The sequence below is a fragment of the Bidens hawaiensis genome, unplaced genomic scaffold (assembly GCF_021521415.1).
Source record: "Bidens hawaiensis isolate Kalapana, Puna unplaced genomic scaffold, B.hawaiensis_p1.1 tig00014356_1, whole genome shotgun sequence".
NCBI lineage: Eukaryota > Viridiplantae > Streptophyta > Magnoliopsida > Asterales > Asteraceae > Bidens > Bidens hawaiensis.
Window position 1 is genome coordinate 586,700 of NW_027492241.1, and position 17,927 is coordinate 604,626.

The window sequence follows — 17,927 nt, forward strand, 5'->3', positions numbered from 1 at the left end:
CGTTGGTAGATAACACTCTCAGTCAACTAACGATTTGTCTCCCATCACTCCCAACTTGTAAATTCTTTTCTTTTGTCACTCCCGAACATAACGGACCCTAACCCCGTTAGTTTTTTTTGCTGACGTGGCATTTTTTTGCTTACATGGCATGCCATGTGGAAATTAACTTTTTTAAAAAACTAACAAAACGACAAATAATACACACACATCCCACTACAAAAACCACCAACATTCACATCGACCTCCACAACCGTCAGGTTCTGCCACAACCTTCATCACAATTGCTAGCCTCCAGTGCCTTCACCCTCACCATCGACCTTCACCACCACCACTATCGTAAGCAGCCACATCAACAGCCAAACCCTAGACCAACCCAATTTACTTTGCTACAACCACCAAATGTAAAAAATTATATAACATTTTTTAAAACATATCCAATATAACTTTTCACCAAATAATAATAACAATTCAACTACCCTAATCTATCCAACCAGACCCAACCCGACCCGAAATTTTAAATCCGGGTCACCTTATCCGCTTTAACAACCGGGTTCACCTTCGCTATCGCTTCCCTCCCGTTCCTCTTAAAATCGAACTCACAACCATGCTCTTCGAGGTACCGATGGGCCCCACAAAACATCTCCCCACATTTACACTTAAACCCCATCACACCAACCTTCTTGTTACAACTCAAACACCTATTCGAAATCCGAACCTCCTCACCGCCACTAGGGCTTCAGCCGCAGCCACCGAAGCCGAAGTAAATGATGAGCCGACTTTGTTGACTAATTTTTTCATCATGGCTTTAACTGAAGCCGCTTGCTGGTGGTTAACTTGTGAGTCACGGTAGCATTTGGAGCAAAGGTTCATTGTTGAAGCCGCAGCCGTTGGCGCAGAGAGCTGGCTCGGATGGGTGGAAGGTTGTAGCATCGTTCATGTTGTTTGCATTAGAGCTCATGTTTGCGAGTAATAACAATAGTAATATTATTGACCAGAAACTAATGATATAAATTTGTTGGAATAATAATAAGGTATGTATTTATTTATAAGCTAAGGGTGCGACATAATAGTCCATAATGACGGTGGAGAGTTAGTTAAAAATCTGTTTTACCCCTACTAGAAGTTTAAGTTTATATAAAAGTGCGAGGGTAGTTTTGTCTTTCTGAAGTACTTAAAACAAGGGCTTTTCTAACCACACCGGAGGTGTGGTTAGAAAACCGCACAAACCGCCGCGTATAGCTCAAACCGCCGCATATAGATGTTTTTTAAAAAGACGTGTTTTTTTGTCTTTTGTCTAACCGCCGCGTATAGCTCTAACCATGGCATATAGGTGTTTTTTAAAAAACGTGTTTTTTTTGTCTTTTTATGTTTAATGTATATTTTAGTTTTACTTTAATTTTATTTATTTTGATTATTGTTTTTTATTTTGTTGTCTTATTAAAAATATTTTTTTATTGATTTTCTTTATCAAGAATTACAACAATTATAACGAAGCAACGTAAATAAATGATATATATATATACGCACACACACAACCATTACAACAAATTTGTACAAATAATAACACAATGTAGAAATCTATCTAAATGGCAACGTCACTAGCGTGGTAACGGGCGATACTTAAATCGTAGGATTATATGACGATGAAAACACAAAACCACCACCGCGTTCTGACCATGAAGCGAGCACATCGAGCATTAGGCTTGGTCGCGAGGACAACGACAACGTTGTACAATAAAAAACGCAAAAACCACCACCATTACAACGAGTTTGTACAAATAATAACATTGTTTTTTTTAACGGCCAACTAAGTAACGCCGGGTACTTCGTACGCGGCCCCCATTGGCTAAAGGTAGCCCGAGCTGGCCACTATTCCAGACGGACGGAGCCCCTAGCGGTCCACCTGTTGAGGGATTCACCGGATAAAACACGACCCCACGCCCGCCAAACGGCACGACAGCGAGGATTCGTTATAATTTTTATAATTGTTGATAAAGAAAATAAAAAAAAATCTATTTTTATTAAAACAACAAAATAAAAAAACAATAACTAAAAGTAATATAAAATTAACACAAAAGGACAAAAAACATCTTTTTAGAAAAGTATCCTTATACGCCGCGGTTAGCACTAAACCTGGCATATAAGGCGGTGTGGGGTGTGGTTAGGAAGACCCACAAACAACCTTCTATTTTGGTTCAGAAAAAAATAGGTTATTTAACGGTAAAAGAAGATTCCAGAGGAAACTTTCTAGAAGTATCAAAAATATTCTAAAACGTTTAATACTTAGTAAAAGGAGAAAAAGATATGTAATCGATGATTATAAGGGTGTAAATGAGCCAAGTAACTCGTGAGCTATTTGATATTGATTTAAAAAAATATGAATGGAGCTATGCTAAAATAAGCTTGAGCCTAAAAATAACTTAGTTTGATAATTGAGTTCATAAACGAGCTTCACTTATCGAGATTGAGCCGACTTATTAAACAAGCCTATTGTTAATATAATTTCAATTTATGATTTTTAATGTGCTATTATTTAATTATGATAAAAACACTACATATATATATAACACTAAATAATATATATATATAACTATAAGTAAAAATTATATATATATATATATAGAAAAAGGTTCAAATAAAAATAAGAAGTTTTCTAGAAATGGTAAGAACTAATAGATTTTTGACATGTGGCATTACAAAATATGATGAAAGAACAAATCTAGGAAACTATGTCGGTTATAATGGTAAAAGAGTAATTCTGGGAAACTATGACGGTTTTTAATGATTTTAAATCTCAACCATTGATTAACATGATCCAATGGCTATAATTTATTCCTAGTCTTCATAGAAAACTACTTGTTTTTAGGATAATCCTCCCTTATATATGTATATACATATATATAAAATTAAATTTTAAATACTAAACAAGATGAACCTGATAGTTTTTATAAGTTAAATAAGCAAATTGAAAACAATTAACTTATAGACACCTAACCCAATTGACCCTCATACATGATCTATTAAAAGGGATCGAGCCAATCATAACATTTTGCAAGTGATTCAAGTCTTCAACCAAAAAAAACCCTAGAGGTATTCACTAAAACTCTAGAGGTATTCACTTTCATCTCTAATGATCGTTCAAATCAACAAATCTAAGACATTGGAAATAAACTAAGGGGGTGTTTGGTGAAGCAGGATGAGTTAATAAAGATGATCGGGGCCTTCTCTTTGTTGATTTAAACGATCATTAGAGATGAAAGTGAATACCTCTAGGTGTTTTTTTTGGTTGAAGACTTGAATCACTTGCAAAATGTTATGATTGGCTCGATCCCTTTTAATAGATCATGTATGAGGGTCAATTGGGTTAGGTGTCTATAAGTTAATTGTTTTCAATTTGCTTATTTAACTTATAAAAACTATCAGGCTCATCTTGTTTAGTATTTAAAATTTAATTTTATATATATGTATATACATATATAAGGGAGGATTATCCTAAAAACAAGTAGTTTTCTATGAAGACTAAGAATAAATTATAGCCATTGGATCATGTTAATCAATGGTTGAGATTTAAAATCATTAAAAACCGTCATAGTTTCCTAGAATTACTCTTTTACCATTATAACCGACATAGTTTCCTAGATTTGTTCTTTCACCATATTTTGTAATGCCACATGTCAAAAATCTATTGGTTCTTACCATTCTTAGGAAACTTTTTATTTTTATTTGAACATTTTTCTATATATATATTTTTTACTTATAGTTATATATATATATATATATATATATATATATATTATTTAGTGTTATATATATATAGTGTTTTTATCATAATTAAATAATAGCACATTAAAAATCATAAATTGAAATTATATAAACAATAGGCTTGTTTAATAAGTCGGCTCAATCTCGATAAGTGAAACTCGGTTATGAACTCAATTATCAAACTAAGTTATTTTTAGGCTCAAGCTTATTTTAGCATAATTCCATTCATATTTTTTTTAATCTATATCAAATAGCTCACGAGTTACTTGACTCATTTACACCCTTATAATCATCGATTACATATCTTTCTCTCCTTTTACTAAGTATTAAACTTTTTAGAATATTTTAGATACTTCTAGAAAGTTTCTCTGGAATCTCCTTTTACCGTTAAATAACCTATTTTTTTTCTGAACCAAAATAGAAGGTTGTTTGTGGGTCTTCCTAACCACACCCCACACCGCCTTATATGCCAGGGTTAGTGCTAACCGCGGCGTATAAGGATACTTTTCTAAAAACACGTTTTAATTTTATATTACTTTTAGTTATTGTTTTTTTATTTTGTTTTTTTAATAAAAATAGATTTTTTTTATTTTCTTTATCAACAATTATAAAAATTATAAAGAATCCTCGTTGTCGTGCCGTTTGGCGGGCGTGGGGTCGTGTTTTAAACGGTGAATCCCTCAAAGCTCGGGCTACCTTTAGCCAATGGGGGCCGCGTACGAAGTACCCGGCGTTACTTAGTTGGCCGTTCAAAAAAAAACAATGTTATTATTTGTACAAACTCGTTGTAATGGTGGTGGTTTTTGCGTTTTTTATTGTACAACGTCGTCGTTGTCCTCGCGACCAAGCCTAATGCTCGATGTGCTCGCTTCATGGTCAGAACATGGTGGTGGTTTTGTGTTTTCATCGTCATATAATCCTACGATTTAAGCATCGCCCGTTACCACGCTAGTGACGCTGCCATTTAGATAGATTTCTACATTTTGTTATTATTTGTACAAATTTGTTGTAATGGTTGTGTGTGTGCGTATATATATATATCATTTATTTACGTTGCTTCGTTATAATTGTTGTAATTCTTGATAAAAAAAATCAATAAAAAATATTTTTAATAAGACAACAAAATAAAAAACAATAATCAAAATAAATAAAATTAAATTAAAACTAAAATATACATTAAACATAAAAAGACAAAAAAAACACGTTTTTTAAAAAACACCTATATGCCATGGGTAGAGTTATATGCGGCGGTTAGACAAAAGACAAAAAAACACGTCTTTTTAAAAAACATCTATATGCGGCGGTTTGAGCTATACGCGGCGGTTTGTGCGGTTTTCTAACCACACCTAAAGCCCTTGTTTTAAGTACTTCAGAAAGACAAAACTACCCTCGCACTTTTATACAAACTTAAACTTCTAGTAGGGGTAAAACAGATTTTTAACTAACTCTCCACCGTCATTATGGACTATTATGTCGCACCCTTAGCTTATAAATAAATACATACCTTATTATTATTCCAACAAATTTATATCATTAGTTTCTGGTCAATAATATTACTATTTTTATTACTCGCAAACATGAATTCTAATGCAAACAGCATGAACGATGCTACAACCTTCCACCCATCCGAGCCAGCTCTCTCCGCCAACGGCTGCGGCTTCAACAATGAACCTTTGCTCCAAATGCTACCGTGACTCACAAGTTAACAACCAGTAAGCGGCTTCAGCTAAAGCCATGATGAAAAAATTAGTCAACAAAGTCGGCTCATCATTTACTTCGGCTTCGGTGGCTGCGGCTGAAGCCCTGGTGGCGGTTGAGGAGGTTCAGATTTCGAATAGGTGTTTGAGTTGTAACAAGAAGGTTGGTGTGATGGGGTTTAAGTGTAAATGTGGGGAGATGTTTTGTGGGGCCCATCGGTACCCCGAAGAGCATGGTTGTGAGTTCGATTTTAAGAGGAACGAGAGGGAAGCGATAGCGAAGGCGAACCCGATTGTTAAAGCGGATAAGGTGACCCGGATTTAAAATTCCGGGTCGGGTTGGGTCAGGTTAGATAGATTAGGGTAGTTGAATTGTTATTATTATTATTTGGTGAAAAGTTATATTGGATATGTTTTAAAAATTGTTATATAATTTTTTACATTTGGTGATTGTTTTTATTGGTTAAATACTTAAATTTGTTGTCTATAAATTAACTTACATCAAAAGATATTGAGTTAGAATTAGTCGAATCTGAATATTGTTAATTGAATTTATTAATTTGAAACTCAAATTCGATTTCAAATCTGATTGTTTTAAAAAGCAACCCGAAAGAATTCAAAATTTTAAAATTATTAAAAAAAAATACTGATCAAAAAATAATTATTAATTGTATATGGTATTTAAGATAAGACTTAGACTAACCCAAAAGTTTAATATATTATATAGGAAAATGTAATAATATCAACATGTCATGCATATTCGGGTTATTCAAGTATTTAATGTAGGGGTGTTAATCGTGTCGGGTTGGTGAGTTAACGGGTTGATGGGTTTTGGGTTGACGGGTTAACGTGTTGAGATTCTTCAACCTTAACCCAGCCCATATATTTATTTGTGTCGGGCCATGTCAACCCATTTAAATTGTACCGTGTTCGGGTTGTGTTTCGGGTCAACCTATTTTACATTCAAATATGAATATGAGTAATATACTAATATCTATTAACTTAGTAATAAATAACACGATTTATTACTCTTATTCATATAAAACGTGTTAATACTATGTGATAAATCTAATTGTTTTTGTGTTTTTATTTCTTAATCTATGTTAACAAATTTAAATTCACATATTTAGCTCAAAATAAGAACAAACGAATGAAATAACCAGAAAATATATAGTTAGAGCTACTAAATGAAATTATTAGAAGTAAAAGTAGATAAAAGTAGCGTAAAAAAATTCGTTTTACTTTTAAAAGACTAAGTATTTAACTTTAAAACTTAAAAATCTTATTTATAATATAAAAATATTAGCTTCTACAAATTTGCTAAACGGGTTAATAGGTCAACCTACTTTTTAACGGGTCAGGTTCAGTTGACCTGTTTTTTAAACGTGTCGGGATTGGGTTGACCTATATAAGAAAATGGGTTGTGTCAGCCAACCCAAGACCTATATATTTTCGTGTTGGGTTTCGGGTCGTGTCAGGAATTGACGCCCTTACTATTTACCAACTTTTGACCCATAAAAATCAAATTTTAGTTCCACAAAAAACCCAGATGAATCGACTTTTAAGCAACTATTTATAACTTAATGATTAAAAAAATTACTTTGTAAAATGAAAACATATTCGAGTTTTGTTTTTCTTTACAATCTCTACAATATACAAGTACAATATGTTAATGATAACATTTGAAATTTTATTCTTTTCAGACTTTGAGAAACATGGTTTGTTGTTGATTTTTGGATTTCACCTAGTATTTTGGAATATATAGAAAAATAATATGTTAATATTTATTATTATAAGAACTTATAGATATAATATAAACAGAGTGTAAAAGGAAAGTGAGTAATTATAGATTTATTACATATATTATGGCCAATTAAGATCTTAGTTTTGGAGGGAACAAATTGTAAGAATTAACCAAAAAATGACAAGTGTTCACATTTATTTTACTTTATTATAATAGGTAGATAAATCAATAATTATTTATTTTCCTATTACACTTTATCTATATTATATATCTATACAATATTATAAAAATAATTATTAACATATTATTTTACTATATATTCCAAAATACTTGGTGAAATTCAAAAATCAACAGCCAACCATGCATGTTTCTCAAAGAGTGAAAATAATATAATTTCGAACGATATTATTCACGTATTGTACTATGTATATTGTAGAAGATTGTAAATAAAAACAAAACTCAAATATGCTTTAATTTTACAAAGTACTTTTTAGTTATAATTAATATATGCTTAAAAGTCGATCCACATTTTTTAAAATCAATTTATTTATTTATTTATTTATTTATTTATTTATTTATTATTATTATTATTATAAATTGTCATATAAATTTATAAATTATAAATATATGATTTAAATCTATCCATTATTTTTCCATTAATTTAGTCAACTATATATATATGTTAAAATGTAAGGATAATATACACGAATCACTTTCAGACATAACAAAGTTTATAATATCTAATTTCTTAGTTTTTTTATCAATGATTGTTTCGGGTTTTTTGTGAAATTTAAATTTGATTTTTATGGGTTAAAAGTTGGTAAATAGATTGTTGGGTACAAGTTAACTACATTTAGGTCAAAATTTGTTACGGGTTAAACTGGAAATGTTGAGTATTTTTAAAAGTTTGAGAATGCAAATAGATTTATCGTCAAATTTGTTATGCGTTTAAAGTGTTGACATGAAAATGTCAAAAGGATAAGAGTTAGAATTTCAAACATGATTCGGGTTTCAAATTTATTTTCAAGTGCATTTTTGGAAATAATTAAAAGGTTCGGGATTTGGCAAATTGACTATTTTTCCCTCGTCTATTAAAAGTTAAGAAAAGATTTCGACATTTCACTCATACCTATCAATGCTTCTAACTTTTATTAAGTTTGAAATATACTTGCCAGCATTAACTTTTTCTTCAATGATGATTAGAACATTGTATGGGAGGCATGTGATGCAAAACTATGCTCAAATGAAACAAAATATTCACAAAATTTAATGGGTTAACATGTTATTTATGTTGTCATTATGACAAAGTCGAGCGCCCCCTCAAAATTATCAAAATCTTTTTCATGATGTAGTTCAGAAAAACATAGTTCTTGAATAACATCTATCGTTACAATTTAATGTTATCTTTTCCTTTGATGGGTGGTAAATTGATAAATATATCAATAAAGGTAACGTTCTTTTTGTATTTAGGTTGAGTGGTTAGACTTACTATCGTATGTGAAGTCGTATTTCCGAAATTGATTTATAACCAAAATTCAGTAGAAAGAAGCATTCTCGGCTACGCTTTTGCACATGCATTTTTTATTAAGTTCATATAAAAAAAAGTCATTTTGTGATATAAATAAAATCAATTTATGTACACATAGTATAGATACATGCATAAATGTAATACATTTTTTCATATACGCTATATAATTATTTGTTTTACTTATAATTTCATAATTTGAATTATCCCGTGTATGACATGTGCTCTAAAACTAGTGTAATAATATTGCCTAATAATACTTAGAAACATAACATTATGCAATTATTTATGTTAAGAGTCCCTACGGATCTTCAAAAATAATACACATAAAGCCACTAAACTTGTATTCTTGGTTAGGCACTTCAAGACGTTTAGGTCCCAAGAACCAAAGCAACCAAATAAGTTCTATTTGCAATCAGAAGTTGTTTGATCTCTCATCTATTTTATATATCAACCATTTATCAAGCAAATTATCTTATAGTTTCTTCATCACTTTGGTTGTTTTTACTTTTTACATAGCAGTGTCCTGCAAACCATAAATCTGACTAATTTTGGCCTAGAAGTACATGTGGCGCTGCCTCAAGACCCTAAGACGCGTTCCTGTTCGCCACTTGCACATGATGCGCACCTTTGTGTTTCTACATGAACTTTTAAAACTTCTTACTTATTCCCAGGCCACAACGAAATCCTTTTTTGCATGATAAAGTCTCTGAACTTTATAAAAAGCCCTTTTTCATCACGTTCTAAAGTCAAGTCCCAGATCGATAATCAAACACGAACTAAACGAATAACTCTCGTTTATATTAATCAGAAAATCCACTCAAAAAACTGATTAAAAACCTCAAACCCTAACTCGGTTTGACTCTTGATGAACCCTAACTCGGTTACACCAACTTCACATATCTCTAATGTCTAACCATTACTCGGTTTATATAGACTAACCTAACTTGTTAGCCAAGACATTACTAGATATAATAAAACCTAATTATTGGGTTGTGCCTTACACTTGGGCCAAACAACAATTGAGCCAACAATCACCCCCGCAATTGTTGTACCCGAGTCACCGACTCACCCCCTAATTTCTTACTCGAAATTGGCGGGTCTTCAACTTCACGCTTGTCATCATTCTCTTGACTCTCCCGAGGCTTTTCTTGATCTCTTGCAATGTTCTTTCAGCTCCACTTGGCTAGAAGACACACTTGCTTCGTTTGATCATTACTCGCCTTCCCTTGGGTTTGAGTCTCTTTCTTGACCACGCGTTTAGTTTCTTGAACACTCGTCTTTGGACTTTGAATTTTGGAACTTGGATCTTTGATTGGAACCTGACTCGTAATCGGCTTGTTTTCGGTCCAATACTTTGAAGATTCTTACCTGCAAAATTCTTCATTCCAATGATAGCTCGTTTATCGGAACTTGTTATCTTGAGACTAATCTTGTATAATCGATTCTTGGTCCTTGTCACCTTCATCAAAAGCTTACCTGCATCATCTTTGATGGTTAGAAAATCGTGTTTCATGTGAATCTTGCATCCACCTTCCGTTGCTTGACCAAGACTTATGATATTGCACTGTAAGCTTGGGATGTAGTAGACATCGGTCAACAAACGTTGCTCCCTCGTTTTTCCTTCAATTAAGACCGACCCTTTTCCCCGAATATCAATACAAGATTCATCTCCGAACTTCACCGTTCCTATGACTTGTTCATTCAATTCATAAAAATACGATTTATTACCCGTCATGTGATTTGATGTTCCGTTGTCGAGATACCAAACATATTTCTCCATCGGTTCGGTTTCGAAACGCTTTGGAATCACACCATCTTCATTCAGAAAAACCGTTTTCTGATCACCTTTAATCATAAATAAATTTGGATCAATGTCATCAATTTTGTTCAAATTAGATTCTTCCTTTTTCTTCATACGTTCCGGACACGTAGACGCAAAGTGACCGAACTCGTCACAACGATAACACTAAACCTGTGACATATCCTTTCTTCTCCATTGACGATCTTTTCTTTGACCCGTATACCTTGACTCACGATGTTGACCATCTCGGTTGTCACAGCCATCTTGATCCTCATCCTCTCGGTCTTGACCTTCGGTTTCCCTGCCTCTTCCACGCCCCTGTGAATTCGGCCAACCCTTACCTCGGCTACCGGACTGATCATACGACTTCCCTTGTAATTATTTTCCGACCGATTGAAAAGTAACTGACCTTGTGAATTTGAAGCGCGTTCTCTCCCTCGTAGACGTTCCTCAAACGCCTTAAGTCTTCCAACAGCATCTTCAAACATCAAACTATCAAGATCAACACTTTGCTCGATTGAGGCTACAAGTTGAAAGAACTTATCTGGAACCCATCCAATAACTTTTTCACCAAGACATCTTGCTCAAACACGTGACCTAGACTCGTTGCCTTTGAAACCATACTTGTTATTTTTCCTGCAAACTAATCAACGGTCTCGTTTTCCGCCATCTTGAGTTTCTCAAATTCACTTTTCAACGTTAGAAATCGAGCCTTTTGAACTCGCTCGGGCCCAACATACCGTGCTTTCAAAGCCGTCCATATTTCCCGAGCATTCTTGTATTGAGAAACCTGAAGTAGAATATTACCTTCCATAACTTGGAACAAAAACGACTTTGTCGTTTTATTTTTCTTTGCATCAATAATCGCACCCTCATTAGGTTGAACAACTTCCCATAACTCTTGATCATCCAAGATCGCTTCCACCACAATCGCCCATGTGATATAATTAGTTCCGTTCAACTTTGGAACCTGCAACGATATCCCCCCACTCGCTTTGGGTTGGATTACCGGCCGATCTTCTTTATCACCTGCTATTGACGGTGTTGAACACCCTTGCTCCACTTCGTTGGAACAGATACAAACCTTGGTTAAAACCTAACTCGTTTAACCCAATAAAATATAAACTCTGAATTAAACCGTCTTGTTCAACCCAAATAAAAAACCCAATACTAATGGTTAAACCTTCTTGTTACCTTCTTGTTTAAAACAAAAAACTTGGTGAACCAAGAAAACAAAAAATAAACCCCAACTTGTTTATTCTTTTTTTTTCCCTTCCACGTCTGCTCAATAAGGAAAATCAATTATAGTTGTTTTCTTTTCTTAACCTTTTAATGTGAAGAATTGAATTGTTCACAAAAATCAACACACTTTTGACTTATATAACCAGTGACCTTCTTTTCTACCAATCGTGAAGTTCGAATATGATAACGAACCCAATTCAAGTCCACACAGCAGCTTCAACAATTGAACCTAACTCGTCCAATCCAACCGATAATGATTAATGATTAAACCATCTTGTTTAACTGAATAGAACTTAACCAATAAACAAAATAACAAACCAACCTTTGATTTTATTTTTCTTGTTTGAATTCACGTCACCGAAAAAAAATAAGGACTCCTTTGACTTTTGAGTTTCCTTGTACACAAAACAATACTGTGAACCTAGTAGTCCACAAAAGTCCAAAAACTTTTTCTTTTCGTATATGCTAGACAACCACATAAATCAACTAGTAGTTGACCAGTCCGGTGTACGGGAATATTAACTTTCGAATGTGTTGACTACATTAATTTGTTTTTTCTTTTTTGTGACATACATATCATATGAGTCGAAACATTATGCTAAGAAATGTTTATTCCCACCGAGTTAATTACCATACTTTTATCATAGTCGATCCAACAATTGCTAAGAGTTGAAAATACCAGTTTGACTCACGAAAGTCAAATTTAAAAGGGCAGTTTCGATAGATACATGTCGATTGTCATGTTACTAATTTGCAAACGGGTCAAACTTAGGTTTGGATTCAACCCGTATCGTCTAATAGTTGAACATACATAATTGCCCTTGGTTATTGAGTTTCTGTTGTAACCAATACTATACATTAAAGTTCCCATATTGCCCTTGGACCAAAAACAGTTAAACAATCATATTAGCAGGGTTGGTCTTCTAGCTGTAACTGAAAATATTAAATTTAGTTTTCCTCTAGGGCATCATTCTTCATCCCAGCTTGGCTTTGGCTTTGGCTTCAGCGAACACCTTGACCACATATTAGCAGGGTTGCTTTGGCTTCTGCGAACACCTTGACCAAAACTGCTTTCCCGGTTCATCTTGTGGACCTGGATCATGGCATTAGCTTATGAGCTTTGTGTAACCATGTCCTCAGCACTATTGGTCAAGATCAACCCCGAGTCCCATCACCTACATCAAATTGAAGTAAACAAAGCAATTAGAAGATTATTTAAACCGAATTTTAGTACAGACGATATTTGAGGAATAATTACACCTAATATGGTACTTCCTGGGTGTGTGTGTGTGTGTGTGTGTGTGTATATACAAAGTATTACCGGTTAGTTCTTGTAAACTAAAGCACATGTGGAAGTGAGTACACGTTCTGGTAGCTTTGAAATATTTTCCCCTATCATTTGGAAACAATTTAACCTTCACTGAAATTTGGGCATAATGCCCTCCATGATGCTTGAACGCCTACAAAATAGTCAATCATTAAACTTCCCCTCAATAACTAAATTAACTGCTATTTACTTATTAATGGCATCTTGGCCCTTCTAAGATATGCAAACATATGACTCAAAGTTAAAGCATCCCGCAAAAGCAAAGGTAGAAATTAGTTACAAATAGGTGAAACAGTTTATTTTAATAAAAGCCACGTCTCAATGAGTAAAGTTTCCACAATTTTTGTTGTCTTCCTTCGGAATTATATAATCATTGGTGCATTCACACACGCGTAACTGACCCGACGCACGTAACTTGCACCTAAACAACTGACACACGAATACGCTAAGTGGCACTTAACACGTTCAACCAGCGCCTGAACGCGTATAACCGGGCCCGCTTACACAAGCGGAGCAGGTTACACATCGCTCGATTAAGCACGTACATGGGCTGCGTTACGTGCATTATGTGGCGTCGGGCGCACGTTTCCTGGCTTCAGTAGTGTTAACAGCTATGCAAGCGACCAAAATTTTTGCATGCGCAGCCAATGCCTGAGCGCGCGTAGCCACACCAAAACGTGAGTAGCATGCATTTAAAGACATGTAAACCGACATATTCATACCCGAAACCCGTCTAGAACCGACATGTTTTGATCCAAACCCGTCACCCGAACCAAAATAAACCTTTTTTTTGAATCAAACCCTTTTAACATGCATGTTTTTAAGGTGATCAGATCAGGTTGCCAACACTTGGTTTTTTTATAAATATAAAAAACTAATGCATTAATTATGAGTATAACAACTATATGATATGTAAAATTACCATCTGTAAGTATAAGTGATGAAACAGATTTACCTCTGGTCATACAAGTGTATCCTTTTGCTTTCCACCCTCTCTGATCTCACCACGAAAACTCCATCACTCAACCTAAAAGTGAAAAATAATAACTTTTTTTTTTACTATATATTAAAAATTAAAAGTAGGTTTTATTAAGAGTATCTTATATTAAATTCAGAATACCTTTCTGGCTTTCCCCTGATTAGAATAGGGTATATCCGAGTGACTCCAACTAACGTGTTGAGAACTACCCCTCCGGAACCTTTAATACACTTAGGTGCTGTTTGTTTTTCCTCAGAAGGACTTCTCCACCTCTTTTGTCTGCACTGAGAAGAGGGCGCGCAGACGTTGGGCTCTGCAGTGTGTTTGTTTTTTCGAAGACGTTTCATTAAAAAACGTCTGCGCGCCATCTTCTCCCAGAAGTGTTGGTATTATCACTTCTTTAACCTCTTCTACACATTTTAGCTTATAACCGATCATCATCCTCCTCCTAACCCTATTCAACTCCTTCATCCTCACCAAGCCGCCGGTCGCATCCACACCTCCTCCGCTCCAAGCCGGCTAACTCCACTCCTCCTCCTCTCCACTGCCGCCGCCGCTCCATTCACCACGCTGCCGCCGCTGCTCCGGCATCTTCTTGAAGGTATGCTTTCTTTCTATTCTTTTCATTTTAGGGTTTCTTTCTATTCTTTTCATTAGGTGAAACTGAAAATGATTTGTTAAGTGATTGTATTGTAGTTAGGTTCTAATTTGTGCTAAATCTTGTTAATCGCATGCTACAGTGTGTTTGTGTTTGTGTATGTATATGTATGTCTGCTTCCGTCGATAACTTGACCCGTCGTGTCGGTACACGGCCGCTGCTACTACTGCTGCTAAAGGTAGTCATTGAGGGATTATTTAGCCTAGTTCTAAACTCAATACCCAAATGCAGCATATTAGAACGAGCAGGGGAAGATAAAATCGGAATTTGTGAGCGTAAACTTGAGAACATAATACAACTTTATGTGTTATTTTTATTTTTTGACCCGTTATCAGTAAACGGGCCAAATCACCACCATTAATATTATAAGATAATTACCCGATATAGCAGGAGTGAAAACACCATCACCAATTGTCATGCAAGTTCCAAGAAGAACAAAAATCAACAATCCTTTTCTAAACTTGGTGTGTTTTTCAAAGAAAGATTTCAATGCAAAACTTTGCCATGTTTCTGCAGTCTTTTTGACACCTTATGCAGATAGTTTCTCATCAGTTTCTTGTTGATTTGGAAGCATGCTAAGTTTTGCGTGGCGGCATAATAAGGAGTACAATGCAAATGTGCCACCTTTAAAACACATTAAATGCCAAAGTTTATAAACGGTTTACCATATTTACAAAATCTGTTTTCACTCCTGCATGACAATTGGTGATGGTGTTGATTTTTGTTCTTCTTGGAACTTGCATGACAATTGGTGATGGTGTTTTCACTCCTGCTATATCGGGTAATTATCTTATAATATTAATGGTGGTGATTTGGCCCGTTTACTGATAACGGGTCAATTTGGGTGGGTTTTTGTTATAATTGGGTCAAAATGGTTATGATTTAATCAAAAAGTTAGATTATTTTTCGTAATCACAGTTAGTATATATTATACTTGCAAAAATTTTGACCCATTTATTGATAACCGGATCAATTTGGGTTGTGTTTTATTGTAAACGGGTCAACGGGTTTTGTTTTATTTAAAAAAAACAGATTACTGTTAAGGCAATCCATATGTTGTAAATTTGTAATCATAAATAACACATTTATTACTTATAAAATTTTTTGACCAGTTTACAGATACCGGGTCAATTTGTGAGCGTAAACTTGAGAACATAATACAACTCTAGTTCTAAAAAATATTTTGACTCGCCCGACCCGTCTTAATAGGACAGTTGTCGGGAGACAATCCAATCAAAACCAACCAAACAAACCCTTTTTGGCTACTAGTATTTAAGCATCATCTATTTGGACCTAAACCCATTGCGACATGTTTCTAATCCACCTGACCTGCCTGCTTTGCTACCTCTCAAGTCATAAATATTTCTTCAAAATAGCCAAGGTTCGCTTCGTTTATATTGCTTTTCTTCTTTCTCCAAATACCAGGCCTTACCTTTAGTTATATATTCTGTAACAACAAACCAACATCACACCTTGGCTTCTTTTCATGCCCTACAAACATCCTTTACTACATGTTTACACACTGCATTATTCAAACAAAAAAGCTCACTGCATACTGCCTGATATGCATATTTGTTCGTTTATTAAGGAAATGAACTTGTTCGTGAACGGTTCAATATCGACGGTTTGGTTTTGCTCAAACTAACCATTTTGATATATTTTAGTTGCATAATACTGATATATTTTTGTTTTATAGTTACTAGTTAGTGATTTTGCTCAAACTAACCATTTTGACCAATAAGTTTGACAAAATAATTGTTGTTTCTTGTTAGTTGATCATAAAAATGGTAGAGAAACAACATTGGTCGAATGAGCAAATAAAATGTTTATTAGAAACATGCATTGAAGAGAAAAACGCTGTGGGTAAAAAAGGGTTGAGTTTGCACAAAGAATCGTGGGCTAAGGTAATACGGGTTCTTAAGGAAAAGTTTGGATTGGATTTGAGTCAAAAACAAGTCAAAAACGCCTATGATAATCTTAAAGCCAAATACATAGGATGGTTGTATTTGAAAAACAAAACCGGCAACATCTACAACCCTCAAACAAATACCTTTACCTTAACGAACGAGGAATGGGAAGACTTTAAGAAGGTATGTTCATATATTTTTATTTTTTAACATCTACCTCTACCTTAAAGTCCACCCCTAGTTTATTTTTTAACATCTACCGTTATTTTTTTAGGGGCATTCGAAAGCGGCATCCTTAAAAACAACTCCATTAGCATTTCCTGAACTTCATGCACAACTGTTTGATGAGAACATTGCCACGGGGAATCGCAAGTGGACCTCAACCCAAACATCAGTGGTTGGATCATCCTCTTGTCATCAGCTCCGATCGGTCCAACAACTGATGATTATAGACAACACAGAAGATGATGCCTGCACTAGTCCTACTACCGGGCCTACTACCGAGCCTACTTTTGAGCCTACTTTTGAGCCTACTCCTGAGCCTACTTCTGAGCCTACTCCCGAGCCTACCCCCAAAAGGGCTAAAACCTCAAAACCATCATCATCCGTCACTTTTGAGGATTTAGCACTTCACATGAAAAATGCTTTGTTACATTTGACTAGGGAAAAACCTGAAAAAAAACGCCCGGTAGTTACAACAGTTGTTGAGTGTTCTGAGAAGTTAAGTTTGGTTGGGTTAGAGCCGACGGACCCTCTATATTTGGTTGCTTTTCATATTTTTGGAATGTCCACGGACATGAGAGAGGCGTGGATGGCATTGCCAAATGTTCCCGTCGTGTTAAAAGGGTGGATCGAGATGACGGCTAAAAATTTAGGACTTTTGAAGTAGTTTTTGTTTTGTTGAAAACATTATTTGTTTTTGGTGTATGTTTTTTTAGTTATGTTGAATACATTCTATGCTTTTTGGTTAAGTTTAACACATTGTATGTTATTTTATGGCTATGTGACATGGTTGTTTATGCTTTATGATAATGGTTGTTTATGCTTTATGACATGGTTGTTTATGTTTTATTAACAGGTTCATAATGAATAATGATGAGAAAATACTTCTGGTAGTTGTTATGTACTTGTATATCCGCTTTTTTTGGAAGAGGGGTTTGAAACGAAAACGAGACAATGATTCGTCAATGACGGGACATAAATACACGTTAGAGTTATTGCAAGGAAATCCCAAACAATGCATTGAATTGTTACGCATGTCCCGTGAATCATTTGTTCGACT

The 17,927-nt window shown here is 34.6% G+C and overlaps 1 long non-coding RNA gene and 2 pseudogenes across 1 annotated transcript; 1 reads left to right on the forward strand and 2 right to left on the reverse strand.

Moving 5' to 3' along the window:
* Positions 1–514: 514 nt before the first annotated feature.
* LOC143546491 (zinc finger A20 and AN1 domain-containing stress-associated protein 1 pseudogene) lies at positions 515–958 on the reverse strand (annotated as a pseudogene).
* Positions 959–5,339: 4,381 nt separating this feature from the next.
* Positions 5,340–5,799, forward strand: LOC143546492 (zinc finger A20 and AN1 domain-containing stress-associated protein 1 pseudogene; annotated as a pseudogene).
* Positions 5,800–12,733: 6,934 nt separating this feature from the next.
* Positions 12,734–14,292, reverse strand: LOC143546493 (uncharacterized). Its single transcript, XR_013137597.1, has 4 exons — positions 14,222–14,292; positions 14,057–14,128; positions 13,096–13,234; positions 12,734–12,949 (listed from the first exon to the last, which is right to left on the reverse strand). It is a non-coding gene; the product is annotated as an uncharacterized LOC143546493 (long non-coding RNA).
* Positions 14,293–17,927: the final 3,635 nt, after the last annotated feature.